Below are 24,784 nucleotides of genomic sequence, written 5' to 3' on the forward strand. Positions count from 1 at the left end.
TTTAAGCATGCTTGCTTTTCTCCAAAAATTCACAACAAATGGACGGACAAAAAATTAATAACTTTTTTAATATTCTAAAATCACTCTTATTATTTTTGTATGAAAAATATTTATTATATTTATAGTTTTTTCCCTTCTATTCATTAATAATCTAAATAAAAACTATTAACAAATAATTTCCTTTCCTAAGTTTAATTTCTTTTCCTTTCTCCCAATCAATTCAAAAATAGTGTTTCTCCAATTTTTTCTGCATCTAATAACTTTCCCACAAACAACTTATCTTTTTCACCATGGCTCACTCCATTAAATGATAAAGCTTTTGTTTTTTCTTTTTTTTTTTAATTTATTTTTTCCAAAAAAGCGTGTTTCCCTTTTCTTTTCTTTTTTCCCCAATAAATCATTAACAATTTTTAGTGAAACCCTATACTTTTATATTTTTTTTTTGGCCCGAAACAATTCTCTACCCACTTTTCTTCCATATTGCTATAGTTGTATAAATATAATATATATATATATATATATATAGTAAATCAGCCTTTAACTCCATTGGTACATGACGGTTTGACGTGCTTAGGATTTTTTTTTTCTTCATCTATATTCTATTGTGTTGTGGTGTTAAGAGTACATTTTTGTTTGATTTTACATTTATTTATACATAATATACGATCATGATTTTAGTTTTATATTATGTGAATAAAAACTTTTATTATATAATATCTGCTTTTAAACCTTTGAAACTATGGTGCTTTTCGTTTTTCCTTTTTTTTTTTTTTTTTTTTTTTGGTTGGTTTTGTTTTTCTCCAAAACGATTTCCCTAACTCTTCTTCTCCCACATCACATACTTATTATTATTATTATTATGTTGCAAAAGAGCAGCCATCTAGACTTCACTGATGCTTCAATTCGAGCACTTATGATTTGTTTTTCTTCATCCTATTCTTCAATCATACTATAATATTAAGAAGAGAATGGCTTTTAAGACTACTTTAATATTACATCATAACATCATATTTGTGCTTTAATTTTTATTGAGAACTATGAGACATCAAGTACAATCATTACATGAGACTACTAAAGTGTTTTATTATATTATTTTATCCTTAATTTTTGAAGCATTTATTATTTTCTTTGGGAATAAGAAATTATTTATTTACACATAATGATTTTTCCAAAATTTTTTTGTATGATTTATACAATAATGATTTTTTGTACATGATGTTGTATGTGTTGTGTTCAAATTTTAAATTAATATTTTATCATATTCTAGACCATTCCTAATTATTGGTCAAGAAGCATATTAAAAACATAAAATAATCATTTTATATTTTATAGTACTGTATTGCATGCATTTTCGATACTAAATTTATTGTTGATGAAATTTATTAAGTCAAAAGAAATACTGTACCAATTATAAATTAAAATAATACATAAGCTAATAAAATTAATTTTAGTTTTTGTAAAACCATTTGTATACGTTCCAAAGAAAAAAAATTTTCTTTCTTTTATATAAGTAACCAAAAAAAAAAACAAAAAGGGTACGGGGATGTGGGAGAAAAACAGGGGTAGAGAATCGTTTAAAAAAAAAAAAATGTTTCAAAGAAGAAAAAAAGGAAAGTAAAAAAAAAAAAAAAAAAAGTTTAATGATAATGGTAACGTTACCAGAAAAGTTGGCCATGGTGACGAAAAGAAAAGTTGGCCTTTATCATTTAATGCAGTTGGCCATGGTGACGAAAAGAAAAGTTGTTTGTTGTTTGTGGAAAAGTTACCAGACAAAGAAAAGACGGAGTAGAAGAGAGAGGTGAAGGAGAAAATGATGTGGAATTTTAAATATGAAATGTCAAATTTAACAGGTGGGTCAGCAATGTGGACGCATTAAAATATCTCTATTTATTTAATAAGTTATTTTCTATACGTTTATATTCCTAGAAATTTTAAATTATCTCCTTCACATATCACTTTTTTTTTTTTTTAATTTAATCCCAATGACATAACAAAAAACAACAAAGTCAAATTTTTAACAAATTTACCTTATTCTAAACAATTTATTTAGTAAATGTTAAATAAAAACAAATTTGACAAACTTAATGAAATTTTCATTAAAAAAAAAGATTTAATGAAATTTAATCCTTAATAGTTAAATATCATATAAATATCACATAAAAGAAAAACAGAAAAAAGAAAAAAGAAAAAAAAGAAGAATAAGAAAATAACATAGACCCAAACATGTTAAAATAAAGAGCAGAAAAATAAAAGACAAGTCTATGTTATAAAGTACATCCATTTTTTTTATTCTTCTCATACGGAAGTTTAAACTTCATAACACAAGAGAACATACGTATTGCTTTATCTCTCTCTCTCTCTCTCTCTCTCTCTCTCTCTATATATATATATATATAGATATATATATATATATATATTTATGTAATTCAAGGATAGAAAGTGATAAAAAAAAATCAGGATTACGAAAGCAAGTAAATGTCTCAATTATCATCAAAAGGATAGTTATAAGCCAGTGGACACAAAATCTCAAAAAGTATAGAGTAATTCTTCTGCAAACATGTCTCCACCTTACCATAAGGACTGGTACACCAAAACTGTGGCAGGATGAACACCCAACAAGCATTCCTGCAACAGATCACACTCCCATTTGGTCCTCTCTCTCGTAGCAATGTTGGACAAGCAATGTTTATGTCAGTCGGCAAGTGGAGGTCTGACATGGACCATAACAACCTTAAGGGGATTACCAAAACGAGCAAGTTGAAGCCACCAGCAAGGCTAACAATGTACGAATCTATTGCTATTGCACTATTTGTATTGGCAATGGAAAATCCCACGGAACCTCCCAATAGGGCAAAATGGGCATGTTTGAGAATCGAGACTCCAAAGTGTTGGATTTTTGCTGAAAATATTGTTTCTTGCATTGCAAGCAACCCTACCTGAGTGGCACAGGTAAACGTGCTGGAAGCATCAATTGAGTAAAGCGTTCAAGCCTAGACTCATGCCATCGATGGTGCTAGGATGTCGATGGGTTGCACTTGATTTGGTTAATAATTGACGTGTGTTTGTGCCGTGGCTGAAGTTGGTGGCCATGATGGCATGGATTGTTGGCAATAGTTAATCACATTGATTGTTGCTACAGGAGTGCCTGCATGGGAATGAAACATAGCATTTGAAAAATTTGTATTACTATTGTATGGAACAACTGTATATTCAATCATGTTTATGGTGTTCATGGTTGGAAAATTATTATTAGATATTTCTCTCAAAACATGAAAACTAAATTGTTGAATAAGAAGAAAACCTCCACCTTGTCCATAAAAAAGCCTATAATATATATCCCATATCATAGTATGGTGAAATATTAAATGCTTTCTGCTTATATATATATATATATATATATAGATACACACTGGTACTTAAATGGGCAAACAAGGAAAAATTCAAGAAGACGAAGATAGTTTACAGGCAAAGAGGAAGGAAATGAAGGTGAAATGTGGAATGAGGCCGAAAAGCACTTGGGTATTCATTGTGGAATGTATAGCCAATATTGGATTTAATAAAAGTTAAGAGGGGAATTAGGGACCAAAGCAATGCTTTATCTATATATATATATATATATAGGTATATATAGAATGTGTTTGGAGAGAACTAGCTTAATTTAGAATGTGTATTGGAGTTTATTATTCTAGCTCAGCCTCCACATCAGCTAGTTTTTGTTTCAATTTCTATTTATACTTAGTTAGTTAGTTAGTAGTGTTTGTTAATTAGTTGGCCAGCTGTTTTATTTTGATTGCTTTGGTTTTCTTTGTGTCTGTATGAACAAGCCTCTATATGTAGAAGAGCTTAGCTATTTTCCTTTGGTCTTTTCGAAAGTCTTTGAGAATTTTCTCGGAAAATAAACAATGGCAGATCAAGTTCCGCATCCTCTGCTTGATTATGGCAGCCAAGATATCTTATCAATGGCAACCAAGATATCTTCAACAATGGTAGATTTCAACAATACTTCTCTTAGTACATCAGAGGTCGATCTTGTGCACACTCATTACTGCTTCACTGTTTCCCAATACAACACTTAAGCTTGATGCTGGTAATCTTCTAATCTGGAAGTTTCAAGTCTTGTTGATTCTTAGAGGCCATAAGCTGGACAAATTTGTACTCAAATATGAACCACTGTTTATGTAAGAAATTGGTGCCCTGAAGTGGGAAATTGAAGATAAGATTCCTAATTGTTACTCTTCGAAATAGCAGCTTTGGATTCTACAGGATCAACTACTTCAAAGTGGATTGTAGCAGCAATTTTGCCTTTTATTGCTAGATTGGTGATACATTTGAAAACTTCTCGTCGAATTTGGCGAGGTCTTGAACTGAGTTTTGATTCCAAATCAAAGAAGAACTTGCTACTGATGCGTATTCAGCTGCAGAATATGAAAAGGGATCGGACAATATAATTTCATATTTCTTGAGGATGAAGTCTATAGCTGATTAAATGGCAACTGAAGGAGGTTTGGTTCTAGAAGAAAATCTTGTTTCTTACAACTTAGGAGGTCTTGGACTAGAGTATGAAATGTTAATAGTCATTTTGCAAACACATTCAACACCCTTAAGTCTTGAGGAGGTAAAACAACATTTTCTTTGCAATGAAAATCATCTTGAAGTTCATAATTGTGCTGGTGTGATGGATTTTGAACTAAATCTTGTAAGCTCTGATGTGAATTTGGTTGGGCCAAATCTGTTACATAAAAAAATTCACGATTTACCCTTAGGTTCCGTGTCTAATTATACCTCTGTGTTTAATGCTACACAAGAGCACTTTTTGGTTAACAAAAACCCTCTGAATGATATACCATTTTGTTACCGATTAAATCTTCTTCCTCTGTAACTACAACAAATGCTTTTGTTGCTTCAAATGACTTTGTTGCCTCAAGTCTAAAAACAAAATAAGTACAAAAATGGAAGGCCTTAATGTCAAATTTGTAACCGAATGGGACACACTGTTGATGTTTGCTATTTTAGACGTAGCAAATCACCTCATTCTGTGCCAGGTTCCATAGTACCACCATTTGCTATGAGTAATTTGCTTCAGTTTTGAGGTTATGAGTTATCATCACCTTTTCAATATGGTACATCATTTAACAATCAATTTGGGCATCAAATAAGAAATTTGGCCTTTATGTTACCTGGTTTTGTACCATCAGTTGGTCAGATTTTGATTCCTAACATGCCACAGTGGAATCCTTACCCAGGATCAGTTTCACAGGCTGTTTCACCCTCACATATTGGACTGCCAAGAGATAATAAATCTTCTAAGAATCATTCAGCTCTTTTTACCACTCCTCTCTTGGTTCGAGACCCAAACTAGTATCTTGACAGTGGGCCTACAAATCATGTAGCAGCTACAAGCATCATTTGCTCCAGCACTTCGATTATAATGGTAAGAACAAACTATTGATAGGAAATGGTCAAGGTATTGATATTGTTGGCATTGATAATACTATAATTACTTGTCAATTTGGTTATTCAATACTTTTCAAATATAGTTTCATTGTTCCTACAATTGCTAAGAACTTAATTAGTATTTCAAGGTTGACTTGTGATAACAATATTGTGGTGGAATTTCATGCTAACTACTGCTTGCTTAATGCTAAGAAGTTTGGAGTGGTTGTTTTTAAAGGCATTTTTTATTTATGCTGGACTATACAAATTGGAGTTGCCATGATCAAATTCTATTGTGATTCAAGAAGTTGCTAATCAAAAGACGCTTTATCTCTGTCAACAAGTCAAAGCTACTGTGATTTCCAATAAGGAGCCTTTATATAATCAACAAATTGCAGATTTTGGATTTCAAGCTCTTTCTAAAATGAAGTCTTATATTGATCAATATGCTCCTCGTAGTTGTTTTCCTTTTAAGAATAACTTTATTATTGTTTCCTCCAGTTTAAAAGATATATTTGTCTGATGTTCCTTATAATGCTCTTGCTGTCAACAGTAATAAGAATGTTGATGACAATCTTGATGTTTTACAACAGAAATTAAGACATCCTTCAGTTGTAGTACTACAAGAAGTGTTGACCCTTTGTAATAAATCTTCTTTTAATAAAGAGATTCTTTGTTTCTGTGAAACCTGTCCTTTTGGTAAACAATGCTGGGAATCCTTTCCTTCATTTTCTAATATTAACCATAAAATACTTGATTTGGTGCATACTGATCTGCGGGGTCCAACACCTTGTTTGTCTAGAGATGGTTATAAATATTTAGCCATTTTGTTGATGATCATACTTTATACACTCGGGTTTATCCTTTAAAGTTGAAGTCTGATGCTTTGTCATGTTTTATTCACTTTCATTGGATGGTTGAGAGACAATTTAGTGTAAAGTTGAAATGCATACAGTCGAATTTGGGTGCAAATTTCATAGTTTTATTCCATCTCTTTAGTAATTTGGAATTCTTTTTAGGCATCCTTGTCTTCATACTCATGTTCAAAATGTTAAAGTAGAGAGGAAGCATCAACATAATACCGAGGTAGGTTTGAGTTTGTTGGCTCATGCTCATATGACCCTAAAGAACTGGTGTGAAGCATTTAGTTATGCTATTTATTTGATTAACAAAACTTCCATAGTGATTTTAGATTATAAAAGTCCTTTTCAGAAGCTATATAATCAAGTGTTGGACTGTGGTTTTCTTAAAGTTTTTGGTTACACTTGCTACCCGTATTGAGACCATATCAAAATTAAAAGCTTCAGTTTCGAACTTCAAAGTGTGTTTTGTTGATTAGTCAACTGAACAAAAGGGATACAAATGTCTACATCCATCTGGAAGACTTTATATTGCACAAAGTGTTTAGTTTGATAAGTTTAACTTCCCTTTTGCTGAAGATTCTATTTCAAAAAGTCAACATGTTGAAATTTCTTTCTCCTGTCCTTACGATTAATATTCAAATACACAATAGTTCAAAGTATATACTACACCCACAACTCCAACAAACTTTCAGATATCATCTTCAAGTAAGAATATTACTAGGACTTTCTAATCTCCATCTCAATCCTTTATTCCTACAAATTCTTTTGAGTCTAGTTCAACAGTTCCTCATAATCAGTTTATAACATCACAAAAGAGCTCTCATGAGCTAAGTAGATCTTCATTCTCAAAATCTAGTTCTGATCATGATCTTATTTCTGTATCTACCATTGCTTCTACTGAAGGTCAGCGATGTTTGCCATTCTCAAAAATCAGAATTCTCAACTTCTTCTGAAATTAAAATTATGTTGACTTACCTATTTTGCATAATACGCGCACTATGCAGACTCGTTCTAAAAGTGGTATTATAAAACCCAAGGTGTATGTATCAGTCAAGAAAAGTTCAAATACAACAATACTGTGAGGGAAACTTTTCAAAACCCATAATGAAAAGTGCTATGGATGCTGAGTATAATGCACTTGTTCATAATAATACATGGACTATATTTTCTTATTCTTCAAATATGAAATTTATTGGAAATAAATGGGTGTATTGAGTCAAATATAATGCAGATGGTTCTATTCAAAGTTATAATGCAAGACTTGTGGAAAAAGATTTTCATCAAAAACCAGATTTTGATTATTTTGAAATCTTCAGTTCAGCGGTCAAACCCACTACTATTCAAGTGCTTTATACTATAATTGGTCTATACGTCAATTGGACTTCAATAATGTGCTTTTAAATGGTGATCTACAAGAAACAATGTATATGACACAACCTGAAGGATATATAAGTGCCCAATTTCCTGATTATGTTTGCAAGTTAAATAAGCTTTGTATGGTCTCAAGCAAGCTCTTCGAGCGTGGTTTGATAAACTTAAGATAGCTTTATTTTAGCATGGTTGGCAGATAATTCTCTTTTCATTCTCAAACCTCAATAGTGCATGTGCTCATTCTTGTATATGTGGATGATCTTGTTATCATAGGTTTAAGTTTAGAATTCATTACTACTTTTATTACTCAACTTCATAGAGAGTTTTCACTCAAAGATAATGGAGATTTATCTTACTTCCTTGGTTTGGAATTAAAAAAGATAGATAGTGGCATGTTTTTGTCTAAGACAAAATACATTTAAGATTTACTTGTTAAAACCAAGATTGATACAGCTAAAGCTTACTCCACTCCTATGCTGTCTTACAAACATTTGTCTTTATATTATGGTGATATTCTTTTTGAACGTGAGCAATATCAGAGTACTGTTGGTGCTTTACAATATCACACTATTACTCAACCGGAGATAGCTTTCTCTATCAACAAGTTGTGTCAATTTGTACAGTCACCTCGTACTATACATTGGGAAGCTTGCAAACAGCTTCTTCGGTATCTCAGAGGGACTCTGCATCATGGTTTGTTCTTAGAGAAAAAAGCTCCTACTGATCGTTTGGTTTTTCGTGGTTTTGTTGATAGTGATCAGGCAAGCAACCCTAGTGATCAGCAACCATGTAATGGATACTGCGTTTTTCTTGGTCCTAACCTTGTTAGTTGGAGTTCCAAGAAGCAGTCTGTTGTTGCTTATTCTAGTACTGAAGCTGATTTCATGCCTTGGCTCATATCACTTGTGAACTTAGTTGGTTATCTCATCTAGCTTCTAAGTTACAATTTGAATTACCATCTCCTATTGTCTGGTCAGATAATCTTAGTGCTGCAGCACTCGCTTCAAATCTAGTTTTTCATGGTAGTAAAAAACACATTGAGATTGACATTTACTTTGTTTGTCATAAAGTTTTAAATCAAGAGTTGGAAATTCGTTATGTTCCAATGGCAGAACAAACTGTTGATATTTTCACAAAAGCTTTGGGAACTACTTGTTTTCTCTTCTTGCAAAATAAACTTAGTGTGGTATCTGTTGAGTTTCTTTCTCTAAGCTTCTTCCTGATTCTTGCTTGAAGGGAGGGTCTTTGAGTTTTTCTGTTTGTCAAGGTGTTCAAGCTATCACATTCATAGAATAATCTACTTGAGGGAGGGTATGGAGTTTATCATTCTAGCTCAGCCTCCACGTCAACTAGTTTCTGTTTCAATTTCTGTTTCCACTTCGTTGGTTAACAGTTTGTTAATTAGTTGCCAGCTGTCTTATTTTGATTGATCAGGTTTTCTTTCTGTCTGTATGAGCAAGCCTCTCTACGTTGAGGAGCTTAGCTGTTTTTCTATGGTTTTTTTGTAAGTCTTTGAGAATTTTCTCAGAAGACAAACAATAATAAGAAAATAGCATCGATTACTCTCAAACTTTTTTTTTCTTAATTATGTGCTTGGCAGGAGGGTGTAATTAATCCATGCAGTAAGGTGCATCATCATGACTTCAATTAATATGTTTTGAATTTTGAGTGCTAATTGAGAGAGAGCTTTTTGTCAGTTCATTAATTGGGGAAAATTATTAATTAAGGCCTATACAGTACTGACATCCCAAATTTAATTTCATGTGTACTAAAAAAAATTTGAACGCAATATTGTGAAAAATTCTGAAATAGTACGATTCGTCTAATTAATGAAAAACTAATTGATACGCAGGGGGGTAGGAAAGAATATATATATGATTATAACAACGAAATATAAAATCTAATAGATGAGAGAACATTTAGTTTATTTTTTATTTTATTTTATTCTTTGAAACAAGAGTGAACATATAATTTGAAGATGAGATTAATTAATCAAGTTGAAAGTTGATACATATAAATTAAAGAAATTCCACACACTAATATTAATGTTGTTTAACATTTTTTGTTTTTTGTTTAGCTGCCAATGGTCATTAATATATCTCTTGATTGTGTTAATTAAACATTAAAGAATTAACTAATAACATTTTTCCATCTAACATAATTGTTTTTTTTTTTTTTTGAGATTACTATTTACTACTAACCTATCTCACATAACTCATACAAAAAAAAGCATTATAAGACCCAAGAACACAGAATATGCCAACACACCGAATATGCCAAAAAAATTAAAACAAAAATAATAAAATAAAATAAAACCTAAATTTGTGCATTGATCCATAAAAATTTCATCCTTTCTTCTTTCATTAATCTATCCTAGTCTTAATTCTAAAGGATATCCTTATTACATAAGCAATCTATTTCTACGGACAAAAGTTACAATAGGCTGAAAATAGGCGCGCCATATTTTATGAATCAACCTTTGTTGGAGATTAGTATGAAAATGAAGAAAATAATCTGAAGGTACGTATTATATGCATGACGTGGAATCATATTTCAGAAAGTGAATGAACCTGATCAATTGGCCATAGCTTAGTATGTATCCCGCGACATGGCCTCGAACTACTCAGATTTAATGGCATTTTAATACCATGATCTCCTTTAATATCTAAAAAAGCCAAAGCTAGACACAAATCAACCTCGAAAGTTACGATACGATATCAAGTTTTGCACAAAAAGCAATGTTAGCGTAACACAATTACAAATGACAGACATCAGAACTAATCTGGAGGAGAAGAATCTCTAGTAATGGAAGGTCGATATGTCTAAAAGCTTTGGCCTGCACGCTGTTTTTATGTCCTTCTCAAGATCATGCTTCCAAGAAATCAAACAAATCAATAAACAATATAAGACCAAGGAGAGATCAGAAGAGAAAAGAGATCCACCAAATATTTCATAGTTCCTAGTTTTCTATAATGGATTTATATTAATAGGTATCAAATATTATAAGATCATTGTCACATAGATTCGATCATTGGTTGAGGAAAGAGTGGTCATTGGTTACTACTAACAGATTTAAATAAGTGAAGCAAACATAAACAAGGTGTAAAATACACAAGGATATAGAATAAGAAGGATCGCATTATTTAGTCTTCTCTCATACAAGTTCATAACATAGGAGAGAATATATAAAGCTTTCTCTCTATGTATATTATATATCTCAAGGACAGAAAGTGGTTACATAACTAAGATTCCCAGAGCAAGTAAACATGTCATTTTATCATAATAAGCATAGCTATAAGCCAATGGAAATTGGTTCTCAAAGAATATAGAGTTGTTCATCAGACCATATCTCTCTAGTAGCTGTTCCATATATAAGAACCTGTAGTGCAACGAAACTGTCTAACTGAACATCAAAGAAGCACTTCTACAACCAACCAAACTCCTGTCAGGCCCTTTCTGTTGGAGCTCTGACATAGAAACAACATTTACGTTGGCTGGGCAAGTTGAAGTCCAGCATGCATCGAAACAAGAAAGTTGAAGCCGTTAGCAAGATTAACAACGTATGAATCTACTGCACTACTGCTGCCTCTGGAAACCTTTACTATACTTCTAAATATTGGAACGGGTGGAGAAAGAACGATGATCTTGTTTTGGAAGGGAGACTCCAGCCATGGAATGTCGTTGAACATATTGTTTCTTGCGACACCCCAAAAATATCTTATCTATAGCTACAAATTTCTCAGTGACAAATCATAGTGTGTAATTAAATATGCCCATTAGTGAAAAAGAAATTAGATTGGCACGTTTGAATTATGAAGTTTTTATAGCATTTTTTTAAAAGAAAATTACAATTTACAAACATAATTTCATGGCATGAGATGAAGGCAAAAATCTTCCACAATCCACTTGTACCCTAGATGTGTTAGTCAAAATGTTTAAACATTCATCAAAACAGTAAGATGTTTATAACTTTTGAAACGAAAATCTCTAATAGACGGCAAAATTCTACATCATTACTCCTATACCTTTCTTGCCCTCATATGATTCGTAAGGGCCTTCGTTTGCTTCTAACTCACAAGCACTCTTTTAGTGCATGATAGTATATGGCCTCAAGCAAGTCTCTTTTCAGTTGATGGACCTGCAGTCGCAGCAAAATTAACTAAGAAACCCAAATTATCCACGTTTATCAAAACAAAGCATCACTGCTAACAACTAGACTTACCTTGGGTGAATCAAATGCCATGCGAAGCAAGATGAAGGTATCAGCTTGACTTTGAACTCCGATGCCAATTGGTGTGTGTCCAAAGTTGTGACCCTTTTGCAGTACACCAAGACAGTGACCTATCAGTAGAAGAAAAGCAAGTTAGAGTCAAATTTTATGGTAACATGATCCAGATTCAAGCTGAAAAATAATAACAACGAATAAGGACACTCCACAAATTATAGCACGCCCTAAATACTGCAAAATAATATGATCAGGGTTGTTGAAGAATTAAAGCCTCTGCTAATTTTTCAAAGTAAAAATATTGATTCTTGGAACCTCTGCTTCCCACATGCTTAGAAGGATGTGACTTTAATGAACTCCCTGTAAGAAGACATTTACAATCATGAACAAGACAGTCTAAAACTAACATAAACAAACTTAACGACGTGAACATTGCAAGTGCCTTGCCTTTCTTTCTATAGCATATATTGGTAAAGCAATTGATGCCAAATTGCATACAACAGTTTCCATTGGACTTGTTTACTAAATGGCACCTAGATTTTGCTGATTACTTTTCCTATTGTTAGTGTGAGATGTGAATCAAAATGTGGATAATGTTTAGCCAAAAGTTCGATTTAAATGAGTTTGGTATATAGCTTATCTATTATGTATTTCGTTTTTATCATATCTTCGTAACTGTAGTGTAAAAGAGGTGATAGGTTGTGAGAAATACATAACGTATGAGACAGATAGATAGGCTGGAGTTTAAAGACTCGATATGTGTAAGTATTTGGAACTCATTTGTATTGGGGTTTGACTAGATAGGAATTTTGCCTATCTGAGAAATTCTTGAGTGTGTAACTTGTTTCTATGGTGCACTAAATTCTCCCCTTCCTGTGGATGTAAAATCATCAGGTTGTCTTAATGTGAGTTCAATTCTAAATATATATATTTTTGGTAAATATCTAATACTGTATATATGTTATATATTGCATGCTTACATAATTATTTTGTTGCTAACATTCCACAAGCACCTCATACGCATCATTTTCAAAAATGACCATATTAATTTGGTTGATTCTCGTTTGCCTAATACAGAAAGTACTAATTTATCATTTTTACCACAAATGGAAAAATATATGTAAAAGCGCTATCTGTTGATGCAAAAAAATCAACAATCAAGTCTATGCACCCTCCTTCACCATTGAAAAGACTATGAGCCTGGAAAATAGAAAAAACACCGTTAGAAGGTCTTCGCGGCAGCAATATGGCACCGATCAAAGACCCTCCAATAGTTAAGCTAGTAGAGGGAATTTGGACTTCCTATGAACAGCAAGAAAATGGGCTTGTAGAAGGAAAATTAGCATTCCTTAAATGACGACTTCTGGCCTTTATATAGGCTCACAATTAACTTTCAAGTAAGAAAAAAGTATATAATAAAATAAATATAATTTATATATAAAAATAATATAATTAGGATCTCCAATTTATTTGGAATTAAACAATTTTGATGACAAAATCCTAATTGCTTTGTAATTTAAGAAGTTTAGATGTGTAACACCCCGTCCTGAACCATGTCGGAAATTTTTGCACGTTGACCGAGGGGGTCAAAAGTTGACTTTTTGACCCGGTTGGAATTCTGGGTTGACTGAGGTACCGTTACAAAGTACACGTTGGCACGAGTTCGTAGACTAGCGGCACGTCCGATTTGGACATCTGGTTTGAAAGTTATCGATCTGTAAAGTTTTTCAAATACTGTATTATTTTAATATTATTTTTTAAACGCGTAACGAGGTGCCACGTGTGACTTAATGAAGGTGACCATGTGTCACCATGGTGAAGTGCCACATGTCAACCATGTGTAAAATCAAATTATTTTTATTATTATTTTAAATAATAATATTATTATTTAATTATTTTAATATATTTTCTTTTCTTTTCTTTTCTTTTTCTTTTTCTTTTTCTCTTCTTTTCCCCACGTGGGAAAACTCTATCTTTTTTTCTTTTTTCTTTATTTTCCTTTCCTTTTCCTTCCCTTCTTCCCTGAGCCCGACAGATAAACAAAACGCAGCTTTTTCTCTCTCTTTCTCTGTCCTTTGACTCTCTCCTTCTCCCTGTTTGACCGGCGTTTCGCCGGATTGCAGTCGCCGGAGTGCCACACGCGCCGGCCACCATCCAAGCCCACCACCTCGCGACCTCAGCCACCAAATTTCCCGACCAGCCGCCGCCGGACGCGCCCAGATCGGGCCGGCGAAGTCACGGCGGCGAGGTGAAATTTTTCCGGCAATTCTCGCCGTTTCCGACCAACCCAGCCCGTCCCATACCTCTATCCCACTATTTTTGACCCCTCTGAGTCCATTTCCGGGGTTAGATTGCCCAAAATCCCCATCGTTTGAAAGATCCCTCAAGATCAAAACCGGCCGAAGCTTCCCGACCAAATTCCGGCCACCTCCGGCGGAATTGGGGTCGATGGAGACCGGATTGGTGATCCTCGTCCCACGAGCTTCGATTCGGTATATCATTCGCCTATTTTGGTTAACGTTTGTGTTTGACCCCCCGGGTACCGGGTATTATTTATCCGAATAAAATATTAATTTATTTGACTGTCTGTGAATTTTGTTCTAGGAGCACCTGTGAGTCGTAGAATTGATTCCGTGGTGGATCATGGGTTAATTGCGTGCTTCAGGTGAGTGACCCACCTTTAAAAATATTTTTGGGATAATTAATTGTATTTATGTGGTATTAAATTGATATCTGTAATTTGTGCTCATGTGGTGTATTTTAAATACAATTGGGAAAAATATTATTTTATATATATATTTACCCATTGGTGCTAAATGAAATTTTGGGGTCATTAGAAAATTCCCGATTATTATTTTATTGTGATTAAATGGTATTTATTACACATGAGCAAGTATTTTCAGTAATTGTTTGTGTCTGGATTTTACATCATTTTTGGGCAATTAATTATGTTTAATTGGTATTTAAATCATGCTCATGTGGTATAATTTGGTTATGGTTATATTGTGGTTTAATTTATTATGCATGAGCAAAGTATGTTTCGGTATTAATTGTACGTGGTTTCAGTATTAATTTTCCGGGCATAATTGGGTTAATATTTTATGAAAATATTTGTTTAAATTTTATAAATTATGCCCGCGGTATTTTTATGGTTGCATCTCGTATTTCGAGAAAATTGTGGTTTGTTGTTATCGCTGTTTCGTACCGGTTTATTTAATAAAAATATGTGGGATGGTAAGTGTGGTAATTTAATGTATTTCCCACGGTAATTTTGAAAAACGGTACGGTTGGTTGTTAGTGTTTATTTTTAGACGCACTCATACAATATTGGTGTTCTGGTGTATGGTGTATGGACACGTGGTAGCACGCGGTTATTATGTGGTTTAGCGTGCGGTTATTACTTCACCCGTGAGTTGCCATTGGACCGTGGGCAGGCAAGGTTATTGTTGTGCACAGCCGCCCCCCTCCTTGGCCCGGTTGATGGTTTTAGCAGCGGTAGTGTCGGGACGCCGAAGTGACCGTTGCAGGTTTCTCTCTTTAACCCCCCGCCAGTCGGTGCTCAGGACGCTGGGTATCGGAGGGCATCACCGGTATATGGTGTGGTGCGTCGGTGTAAATTGCAAATAATGTTTTAAACCCCAAAGGTGTTCTAAAATTATTTATTATAATTTATTGCAGTTATTTATATTTGGGGTATTTATTTGTTTATTTGTTGTTTATTAATTTATTTGGTTCCTTGGTTTTCGGGGAGTACGTACATCGGGTTTTGTGAAAGTATTTTTAAAAGGGGAACATTTCCAACGGAGTGAATAGTGAGGGTTTTGAGAGAAAGTATTACTTCAATTGTTTATTTATTTATTTATTTAATTGTTCGGTACTGGTTAGTTAAATTCTTTTATTTTTATATTATTAATATTAAAGGTGTATAGTAGATAGGGTCACTCACTGAGATGATTAGCATCTCACACTCTTAAATTCCGTTCCCCTAGGTCCAGGTTGGAGACGTTGATTGTCCGGGGCGAGCCCAACGTCTCAATTCGTTGCCGAAGGTTCAAGAAGTTTTTCTTCCCTTTTTCCTCTTGAACTTGTATTGCTTCTTTATCTGTCATTTTATAAATTTCACATGTTTCTGTATAATGCTCTGTATACTGTATTGGACGTGTAGTTGTTTTTAATGCACTGGGTTGCTGCTGTTGTTTTATTTTGATGTGCTGCAATTTGTGGAATCAATTTGTAGTTTGCGGGAGGAATAAGGGGATGAGTATAGAAGTGTGTTTTCAGTGCAGGTAATTTGTGGTAAGTAAATCCCTTAGGGGAGGCTCTGCCGGATTTTCCATTGGAGGGTCCGGTAGGGTTTCCCTGGGATCAGGGCTTGTCTAGGGTTCCGGGGAAGGAATTCTGGACGGGTCCTGACAAGATGTACCTTCCTTACTTGGCTGAATATTTAGGGAGTGATTTAAATTCATATCTACCGAATATGATAGGACTCTTGGATGCTTCATTGGAGTCTGAGAGTAGCCCCATTTACAATGAAGTATTTCATGCTAGAAATTGCATGAATTTTATGCAAATATAGGCACAAATCCATTATATGTATCTATATATAAGTATGCATATATTAATGATGTTGTGTACAAATAAGAGACATCATATGCATTCTAATAAATAATAAAATATACATAGAATATTGGCCAAACTTGAGGTTCATAAATTTTTCAAACGATGAAGAATTGAGGCAAAAGGAGGCCATATTTGAAATTAGGGTGTCCAAAATGAGGGGAGGGACCAATGGCATAATGGCAAAAATCCAATAAAAAATCGATGATTAGAAAACTTGTGCCTTGCCCAAAAAATGGTCGATCCAGGTGCGTCCGGCCATATTCCAATGAGATGTTGGTGGGTTGAACAATTCCATGGGCATGGTGGAAGTAGGGCACTTGTAGCTTAATTTTTGCTGAAACTTGGTCAATTTTGGTGAAATCCTTAGCTGCATGGGTGAGGTATTTGGTGGACCGGCGGGTTTGCGTGTTAGTCACAGGTTTTCTGTGTTTTGTAGGACAAAATGGGTATTTCTTCCCAAGCGTAGATCCCTATGAGTATATATACACCTAGGTCCAAAAAAGACAAAAAAAGGGCATTGGTTTTAGACACTGGTAAAATACTCATGTACAAATTACATAGATCTATAGCTTTTAAATTGTAAATCAGAATTAGGCATATCACTAGTATATGAACACTTATTAGCATGCCCTATGCAAATAATATATTTAAGCTAGTCAAAACCAAAACCTGATCATAAAAAAAAAAATCAACCTTGTGACCCATGTGCGATCCTGTTGGTCAAACTCAGTTAAAGTTGCAAATTTTCTGGTTTTCTTGGTGCGTGCTATTACATAATAATATAGGCCAAATGGATTTAACTTGAACATGTGTGCATAGTCTCCAATTTATAGACCACCACTATAGTAAGAAAGCAAAATAAAATCGACAAGTCATATATATATATATTGTTTTAAGCTTTTAATCATGCTTGAGGTTTTCAACAAGTGATATAGGATGCCTAAAAAATCGAGGAATAGATTTTGACTAAACCTCTACTTGGCATGCCAAATTGTTGATGCAAAAAATCAATAATCAAGTTCGTGCACCCATCTTTACCATCAAAGAAATTATAACCCTTAAAAAAACAAAAAGAAAAAACATCGTTAAGTCCTTTGGGGGCACTGACCTAAGACCTTCCAATTGTCAAGTCAGAAAAGGGAATTTATTCTTGTGAAAAGCCAGAAAATAAGTGTGTAGAATGAAAATCAATGTATCTTTTTTAATGATGGCTTATGGCATTTATATAGGCCTATAAATAATATAATTAGGATCCCAAATCTATTTGGATTTTGACAGTCTAATGTGATGTTTGGTTGCAAGAATCCTTGATGTAATGGAATGGAATGAAAATGGTGAAATGGATTCCAATGTTTTGGTTGAATATTATAATCAACACATGAATCATTGATAGCAACAAATTTTGTATACAAAAATATCCTTCACACTATATTTCTATTTTTATTTTCTCTCTCAACTTTTGTCTCTTAACTTTCTTTCTCTACTTTTCCTCCCCATTTTCTCTCTACTCACTCTCTCCAATTTCTCTTTACCTTCTCTTTCTACATTTTATCTTTTCAATTTCTCTCTCAACTTTTTATCTACATTTTCTCTTTGCACTTTCTCTTCACTTTTTCTTTATATATTTTATTTTATCATTTTATATCTCTATATTATCTCTCTACTTCCTCTTTCTACAATTTTTCTCCACTTTCTTTCTACATTTTCTTTTCCTAGTTTCTCTTTACATTTTCTTTTGCATATTTTCTCATTCCACTTTCTCTCTAAGCATCTTCTCTCTCCATTTTTATTTATAAGAGAGAAAATAATAAGATGGAAAATTTAGAAAGAGAAAGTGGAGAGAGAAAATTTAAAGAGAGAATGATCCACTCACGGATGCGTGTATGGTAGTGAGATGATGATTTTGAGTTAATGAAATGAAAGTGAATAACCAGATGGTGATTGGATATGGAGATGGGATGAAAAACAATTGCAAGGAACTTAAAAACAGAAGGAAAAAAAAATTAAAATAAAATAAAATATATCCAACCAAGACCCACTACCTATTTAGAGGCAGGAACTTATGGTATTGACTTATGACCCTTTATCTGTGGAAGATAAAAACCATAAGTATAAAGACACTCTCAAGTGAGTAACCTGGAGGTCCAAAAATAACAGTGAAAAATCAATTCTCAATGAGATAAAATTTCATTCAAAGATAACCAATCTACTTACAAATGGAAAAATAAAATCCTTAAATGGAGTCTAAGACTCTTTAGAAACCCTAAACAAAACATTAAAGATTATTTTGACTTATTTTAAACCAGCTAGAATTACCTTATATAGTTATTACACGTCCAAAGTTACCAAGATAAAATTAAATGCTTAATTTAACCTAGTTGGGTCTAGCTAGCATCAAATTACATAGCTCAGACGTTCTAAAATACTTAGTCTCTTAAAATAGCACAACAACAGCCCATTTTGCAATTTCCTTACGCCCATTTTATAATTCTCCAAGCCCAAAATGTCCCCCTTTAATTTTGGCTTACTTTCCAAACCAAAAATACTTGATCTTGGGCTGTCAAATAGTTGTTCTTAAACTTGGAATTCTCAAAAGTGGGTTTGGTAATGTCCTCCTCTTTAAACACATCAAGATCTTTCATGAATGCAAAGAAGGCCTCCTCGAATCTTTTGGCTCTACTTCGAGTAATTGGGCCTTGAGGCAGCTGAAAGGGATCGTTGAAAGTGTGATGTGCATCAGAGAATAGAGATAGAAAATTTAGAGAGAGAAAGTAAAGCATAAATATAACACCCCACTTTATCTCCATCGATATTATCCCCCGTTTACCCACCATACGTCTGATAGTATGAGATTTTGTTCAGACTTTCTAAGAGATCATCCACAGTTGCCTATTTAAAGGTACATAAGTCATGAACAAAAGGAGATTACAATGTTAATTCAAAGTGAGAGTGATTCTCTAAGAACTAGATTGAACTTTTCAAGCCTTGTTTGTGGAGTTTAAATTTGATTTATCAATAGGTTATTTTGCACCCTATTGTGGTGTTTTCACCATACCAAGGTTCTTACCTCAAATATAGGTAAAAAGTCGAGGTTTTCTATAATAGTCTAGACCACTTACATGTAGATATTGTTCACTTTGGGCCTGGAGAATCTTTTTACGACCCAGCCCTCATGGGTTTAAAACGTGTCTACAAGAGAAAGATATCCACATGCTTATAAGCCATGCTTCGTTCCCTTTTTCAACCGATGTGGGATCTCACAATCCTCCCCCCTTGCGGCCCAGCGTCTTTGCTGGCACACCGATCCAGGTCCGGCTCTGATACCATCTGTAACAGCCCAGACCACCCGCATGTAGATATTGTCCGCTTTGGGCCTGGGGGATCCTCTTACTACCCAGCCCTCACGGGTTTAAAACGCATCTACAAGGGAAAGGTATCTACACGCTTATAAGCCATGCTTCGTTCTCCTTTCCAACCGATGTGGGATCTCACATCTTCCATTGATAACTTATACTCAGACGGTCAAAATCAATCTTTGTTATGGGTTTAGAGGCAAGTCACTCTAGGTTTGTATCAACAGGATTGTTTCCACTAGAGGACGCTCACCTTCAAAATTCTAACAAATCCTGAATCTAAAAGCTTTGAAAATATCTCGATTGTTAAGAGAATGCCTACTTTACATTTAAACTATCACAATTGTATATGCGAATATTGTGGGATTAGATTGTAACAAGCGTTCACCAGTAAGGTAGCATACCAGTGTAACACCCCGTCCCGAACCATGTCAGAATTTTCGCACGTTGACCGAGGTTGACTGTTGACCGTTGACCGTTGACCAAGGGATCAAAAGTTGACTTTTTGATCCGGTTGGAATTCTAGACTGACTGAGGTACCATTATGAAGTACACATTGGCATGAGTTCGTAGACTGGTAGCACGTTGAAAACGGAGCTACGGTTTGAAAGTTATGGGCAAAACAAGTTGAGGTCCAAACTATCCAAGGGGTGCCGGAGTTGACTTTTTATTTATGCAAGGTTGAGCTTTGACTCATGCATGGTTGTGAAGTGCTCGTCGATACGAGTCCGTAGACTAGCGGCACGTCCGATTTGGACATATGGTTTGAAAGTTATGGACCTGTAAAGTTTTTCAAATACTGTATTATTTTAATATTATTTTTAAACGCGTAACGATATGCCACGTGTGACTTACTGAAGGTGACCATGTGTCACCATGGTGAAATGCCACATGTCAGCCATGTTTAAAATCAAATTATTTTATTATTATTTTAATTAATAATATTGTTATATTATTATTTAATTATTTTTATATATTTTATTTTCTTTTCTTTTCTTTTTCTTCTTTTCCCCACGTGGGAAAACACCCTTCTTTTTCATTTTTTTTCTTTTTTTCCTTCTTCTTCCCCGAGCCCGAGAGACAAAATACGTAGAAATTTTTTTTTCTCCCTTTCTCTCTCCTTTGACTCTCTCCCTCTCCCTATTTGACCGGCGTTTGGCCGGATTTCAGTCGTCGGAGTGCCACACGCACCGGCCACCGGTGTAGCCCGCCACCTCGCGAACTCAGCCACCAAATTTCCCGGCCAGCCGCCGCCGGACGCGCCCAGATCGAGCCGGCGAAGTCGCGGCGGCGAGGTGAAATTTTTCCGGCGATTCTCACCGTTTCCGACCAACCCAGCCCATCTCATACCTTTATCCCACTATTTTCGACCCCTCTGAGTCCATTTCCGAGGTTAGATTGCCCAAAATCCCCACCGTTTGAAAGATCCCTTAAGATCAAAACCGGCCGAAGCTTCCCGACCAAATTCCGGCCACCTCCGGCGGAATTGGGGTTGATGGAGATCGGATTGGTAATCCTCGTTCCACGAGCTTCGATTCGGTATATCATTCGCCTATTTTGGTTAAAATTTGTGTTTGACCCCCCGAGTACCGGGTATTATTTACCCGATTAAAATATTAATTTATTTGACTGTCTGTGAATTTTGTTCTAAAAGCACCGGTGAGTCGTAGAATTGATCCCATGGTGGATCATGGGTTTAATTGCGTGCTCCAGGTGAGTGACCCACCTTCAATTTAATTTTGGGAATTTAATTGGTGAATATATTATGTGTGATTTAAATATTTGGAATTTAATTTCTATGTGCCAAATATTTATGTGATTTATTGTGGATTTATTGGTGAATTTATAGGATTTAAGAAAAGGTGCATTTTACAAATTTATGCCATGTGCAAATTATATTATGGTTTTAAGGATTATGAAATTCTTGTGGTTTTAACATTAAATCGGGCATGATTTGATTTTCAAATATTTCAAGGAAAATATTTGCTCATGTTGGTGATTTCAATTTTTATAAAATATGCCCATGAAATATTATGAGATTTAATTATTATGTTTCGAGAATTATTTATGCTATTGGGAAAATGTGGATATTTGAATTGATGGATTCGGGAGTTCGTGGATTTGAAAATCATGGAATTTATGGTATTGATTATAAAGAAATTGTGGAGAATTTCCCGGTTCGCTGTGTTTATGCAAAAATGTGAAATTTGTTATATAAATTAAATTTGTGGATTTTATGATTTTTAGATGCACCGTGCACGTACTGGTGTTCTGTTTATATGTGATATGGTTAGTGTGCACACGGTTGTGATTAGCGCGCAGGTGGGTGTGAGTAGCGCGCGGTTGATATTATGAGGTTGTCCTGTGGTTGCCATTGGATGAGGGTAGGCCACCCTACCTTGGCCGGGACACGAGGTTAGCAGCGGCGCAGTGGGACGCCACGCGACCATATGCCGGTTTCTTTCTATAACCTCCTGTCTGGCGGTACCTTAGGACGCTAGGTACTGTTGGCGCCACTGGTATATAGTGGGTGCATCAAATGATTTTCAGAACTGTGTTTTAAAAATAAAATGTTTTGAAACTGTATTGGAATTAAAAATATAATTATTACCATTTCTGGTATTTATTTGATGTCTTGGTTTTCAGGGAATACGAACAAAGGGTTTTGTGAAAAGGTTTTAAAAGGGGAACTTTTCCAACTGAGAGAATTGTAAGGGTTTTGAGAGAAATTATTATTTCCAATTAATTATTATTTATATACTTATTACCGTGATATTATATTGTATAGTAGATAGGGTCACTCACTGAGATGATTAGCATCTCATACTCTTAAATTCTGTTCCCCTAGGTCCAGGTTGGAGACGTTGATTGTCCGGGACGAGCCCAACGCCTCAGTTCGTTGCCGAAGGTTCAAGAAGTTTTTCTTTCCTTTTTCCTTTCCATCATGTATTACTTCTTATCTGTCATTTTATAAATTCCACATTTGTTGTATAACGCTCTGTATACTGTATTGGACGTGTAGTTTTTATTTATGCACTAGGTTGCTACTGTTGTTTTATTTTGAAGTGCTGCAATTTGTGGAATCAATTTGTAGTATTGTGGGAGGAATAAGGGGATGTTTTTAGAAGTGTGTTTTCAGTGCAGGTAAATTTTTGGTTAGTCCTACCCTTAGGGGAGGTGCTGCCGGATTTTCCGTTGGAAGGTTCGGTGGTATTTCCCTGGGATCAGGGCTTGTCTAGGGTTCCGGGGAAGGAATTCTGGACGGGTCCTGACAGTTGGTATCAGAGCTCTAGGTTCTAGTATTCCTAAGGGACTGTGCATTGTTGTGCATCCCATCCATGTCTGATCTCTCGTTTTACCCGTCTTAAAGCGTTCTTTCCCTTTATCTCGAGGTAAATTCATTGCCCGAGTTTGAATAACTCTAATCTTCGAGGGTGTCAAAATATTTTTCCGATCGATTATCAAAATTAAATGCTTTTCAAGGTGGTATTTGAAATTAAAGTTGTTTTATTCAAGTATTTTTGATTTGTGTTCGTACATGTATTTGTATGTTATATTGTTTGATATTATACTGCACCATACGGAGGCGGCGAACCAATGTGGTCCATGTAGAGCTAGCCCATAATCATGTTGCCTACGAGTCTAGGGGATTGGACGGCCAATATAGGCAACCACTCTGGTTTGTATTGGTAGCAGAGTGTCGGCGACAGTTGGAATTATGGATTACGTAGCGTTTAGAAGGTGTCGTACGTACCTCCATTACAAGCGTGCATATTTGTTTTATGTTATGGTTTTTTTTCCAAGACCGACTTCAGCGATGTAAGAAATTTCAAGGACGAAATTTTTGTAAGGAGGGAAGGTTGTAACACCCCGTCCCGAACCATGTCGGAATTTTCGCACATTGACCGAGGTTGACTGTTGACCGTTGACCAAGGGGTCAAAGTTGACTTTTTGACCCGGTTGGAATTCTAGGTTGACTGAGGTACCGTTACGAAGTACACATTGGCACGAGTTCGTAGACTGGTAGCACGTTGAAAACGGAGCTACGGTTTGAAAGTTATGGGCAAAACAAGTTGAGGTCCAAACTGTCCAAGGGTGCCGGAGTTGACTTTTTATTCATGCAAGGTTGAGCTTTGACTCATGCATGGTTGTGAAGTGCTCGTCGATACGAGTCCGTAGACTAGCGGCACGTCCGATTTGGACATATGGTTTGAAAGTTATGGACTTGTAAAGTTTTTCAAATACTGTATTATTTTAATATTATTTTTAAATGCGTAACGATGTGCCACGTGTGACTTATTGAAGGTGACCATGTGTCACCATGGTAAAATGCCACATGTCAGCCATGTTTAAAATCAAATTATTTTATTATTATTTTAAATAATAATATTGTTATATTATTATTTAATTATTTTTATATATTTTCTTTTATTTTCTTTTCTTTTCCTTTTTTTTTTTCTTTTTCTTTTTCTTTTTCTTCTTTTCCCCACGTGGGAAAACACCCTTCTTTTTCTTTTTTTTTTCTTTTTTTCCTTCTTCTTCCCTGAGCCCGAGAGACAAAATACGCAGAAATTTTTTTTTTCTCCCTTTCTCTCTCCTTTGACTCTCTCCCTCTCCCAGTTTGACCGGCGTTTGGCCAGATTTCAGTCGCCGGAGTGCCACACGCGCCAGCCACCGGTGTAGCCCACCACCTCGCGAACTCAGCCACCAAATTTCCCCGCCAGCCGCTCCGAACGCGCCCAGATAGGGCCGGCGAAGTCGCGGCGGCGAGGTGAAATTTTTCAGGCGATTCTCGCCGTTTCCGACCAACCCAGCCCATCTCATACCTCTATCCCACTATTTTTGACCCCTCTGAGTCCATTTCCGGGGTTAGATTTCCCAAAATCCCCACCGTTTGAAAGATCCCTCAAGATCAAAAC

The sequence above is a fragment of the Ziziphus jujuba genome, chromosome 2 (assembly GCF_031755915.1).
Source record: "Ziziphus jujuba cultivar Dongzao chromosome 2, ASM3175591v1".
Classification (NCBI taxonomy): domain Eukaryota; kingdom Viridiplantae; phylum Streptophyta; class Magnoliopsida; order Rosales; family Rhamnaceae; genus Ziziphus; species Ziziphus jujuba.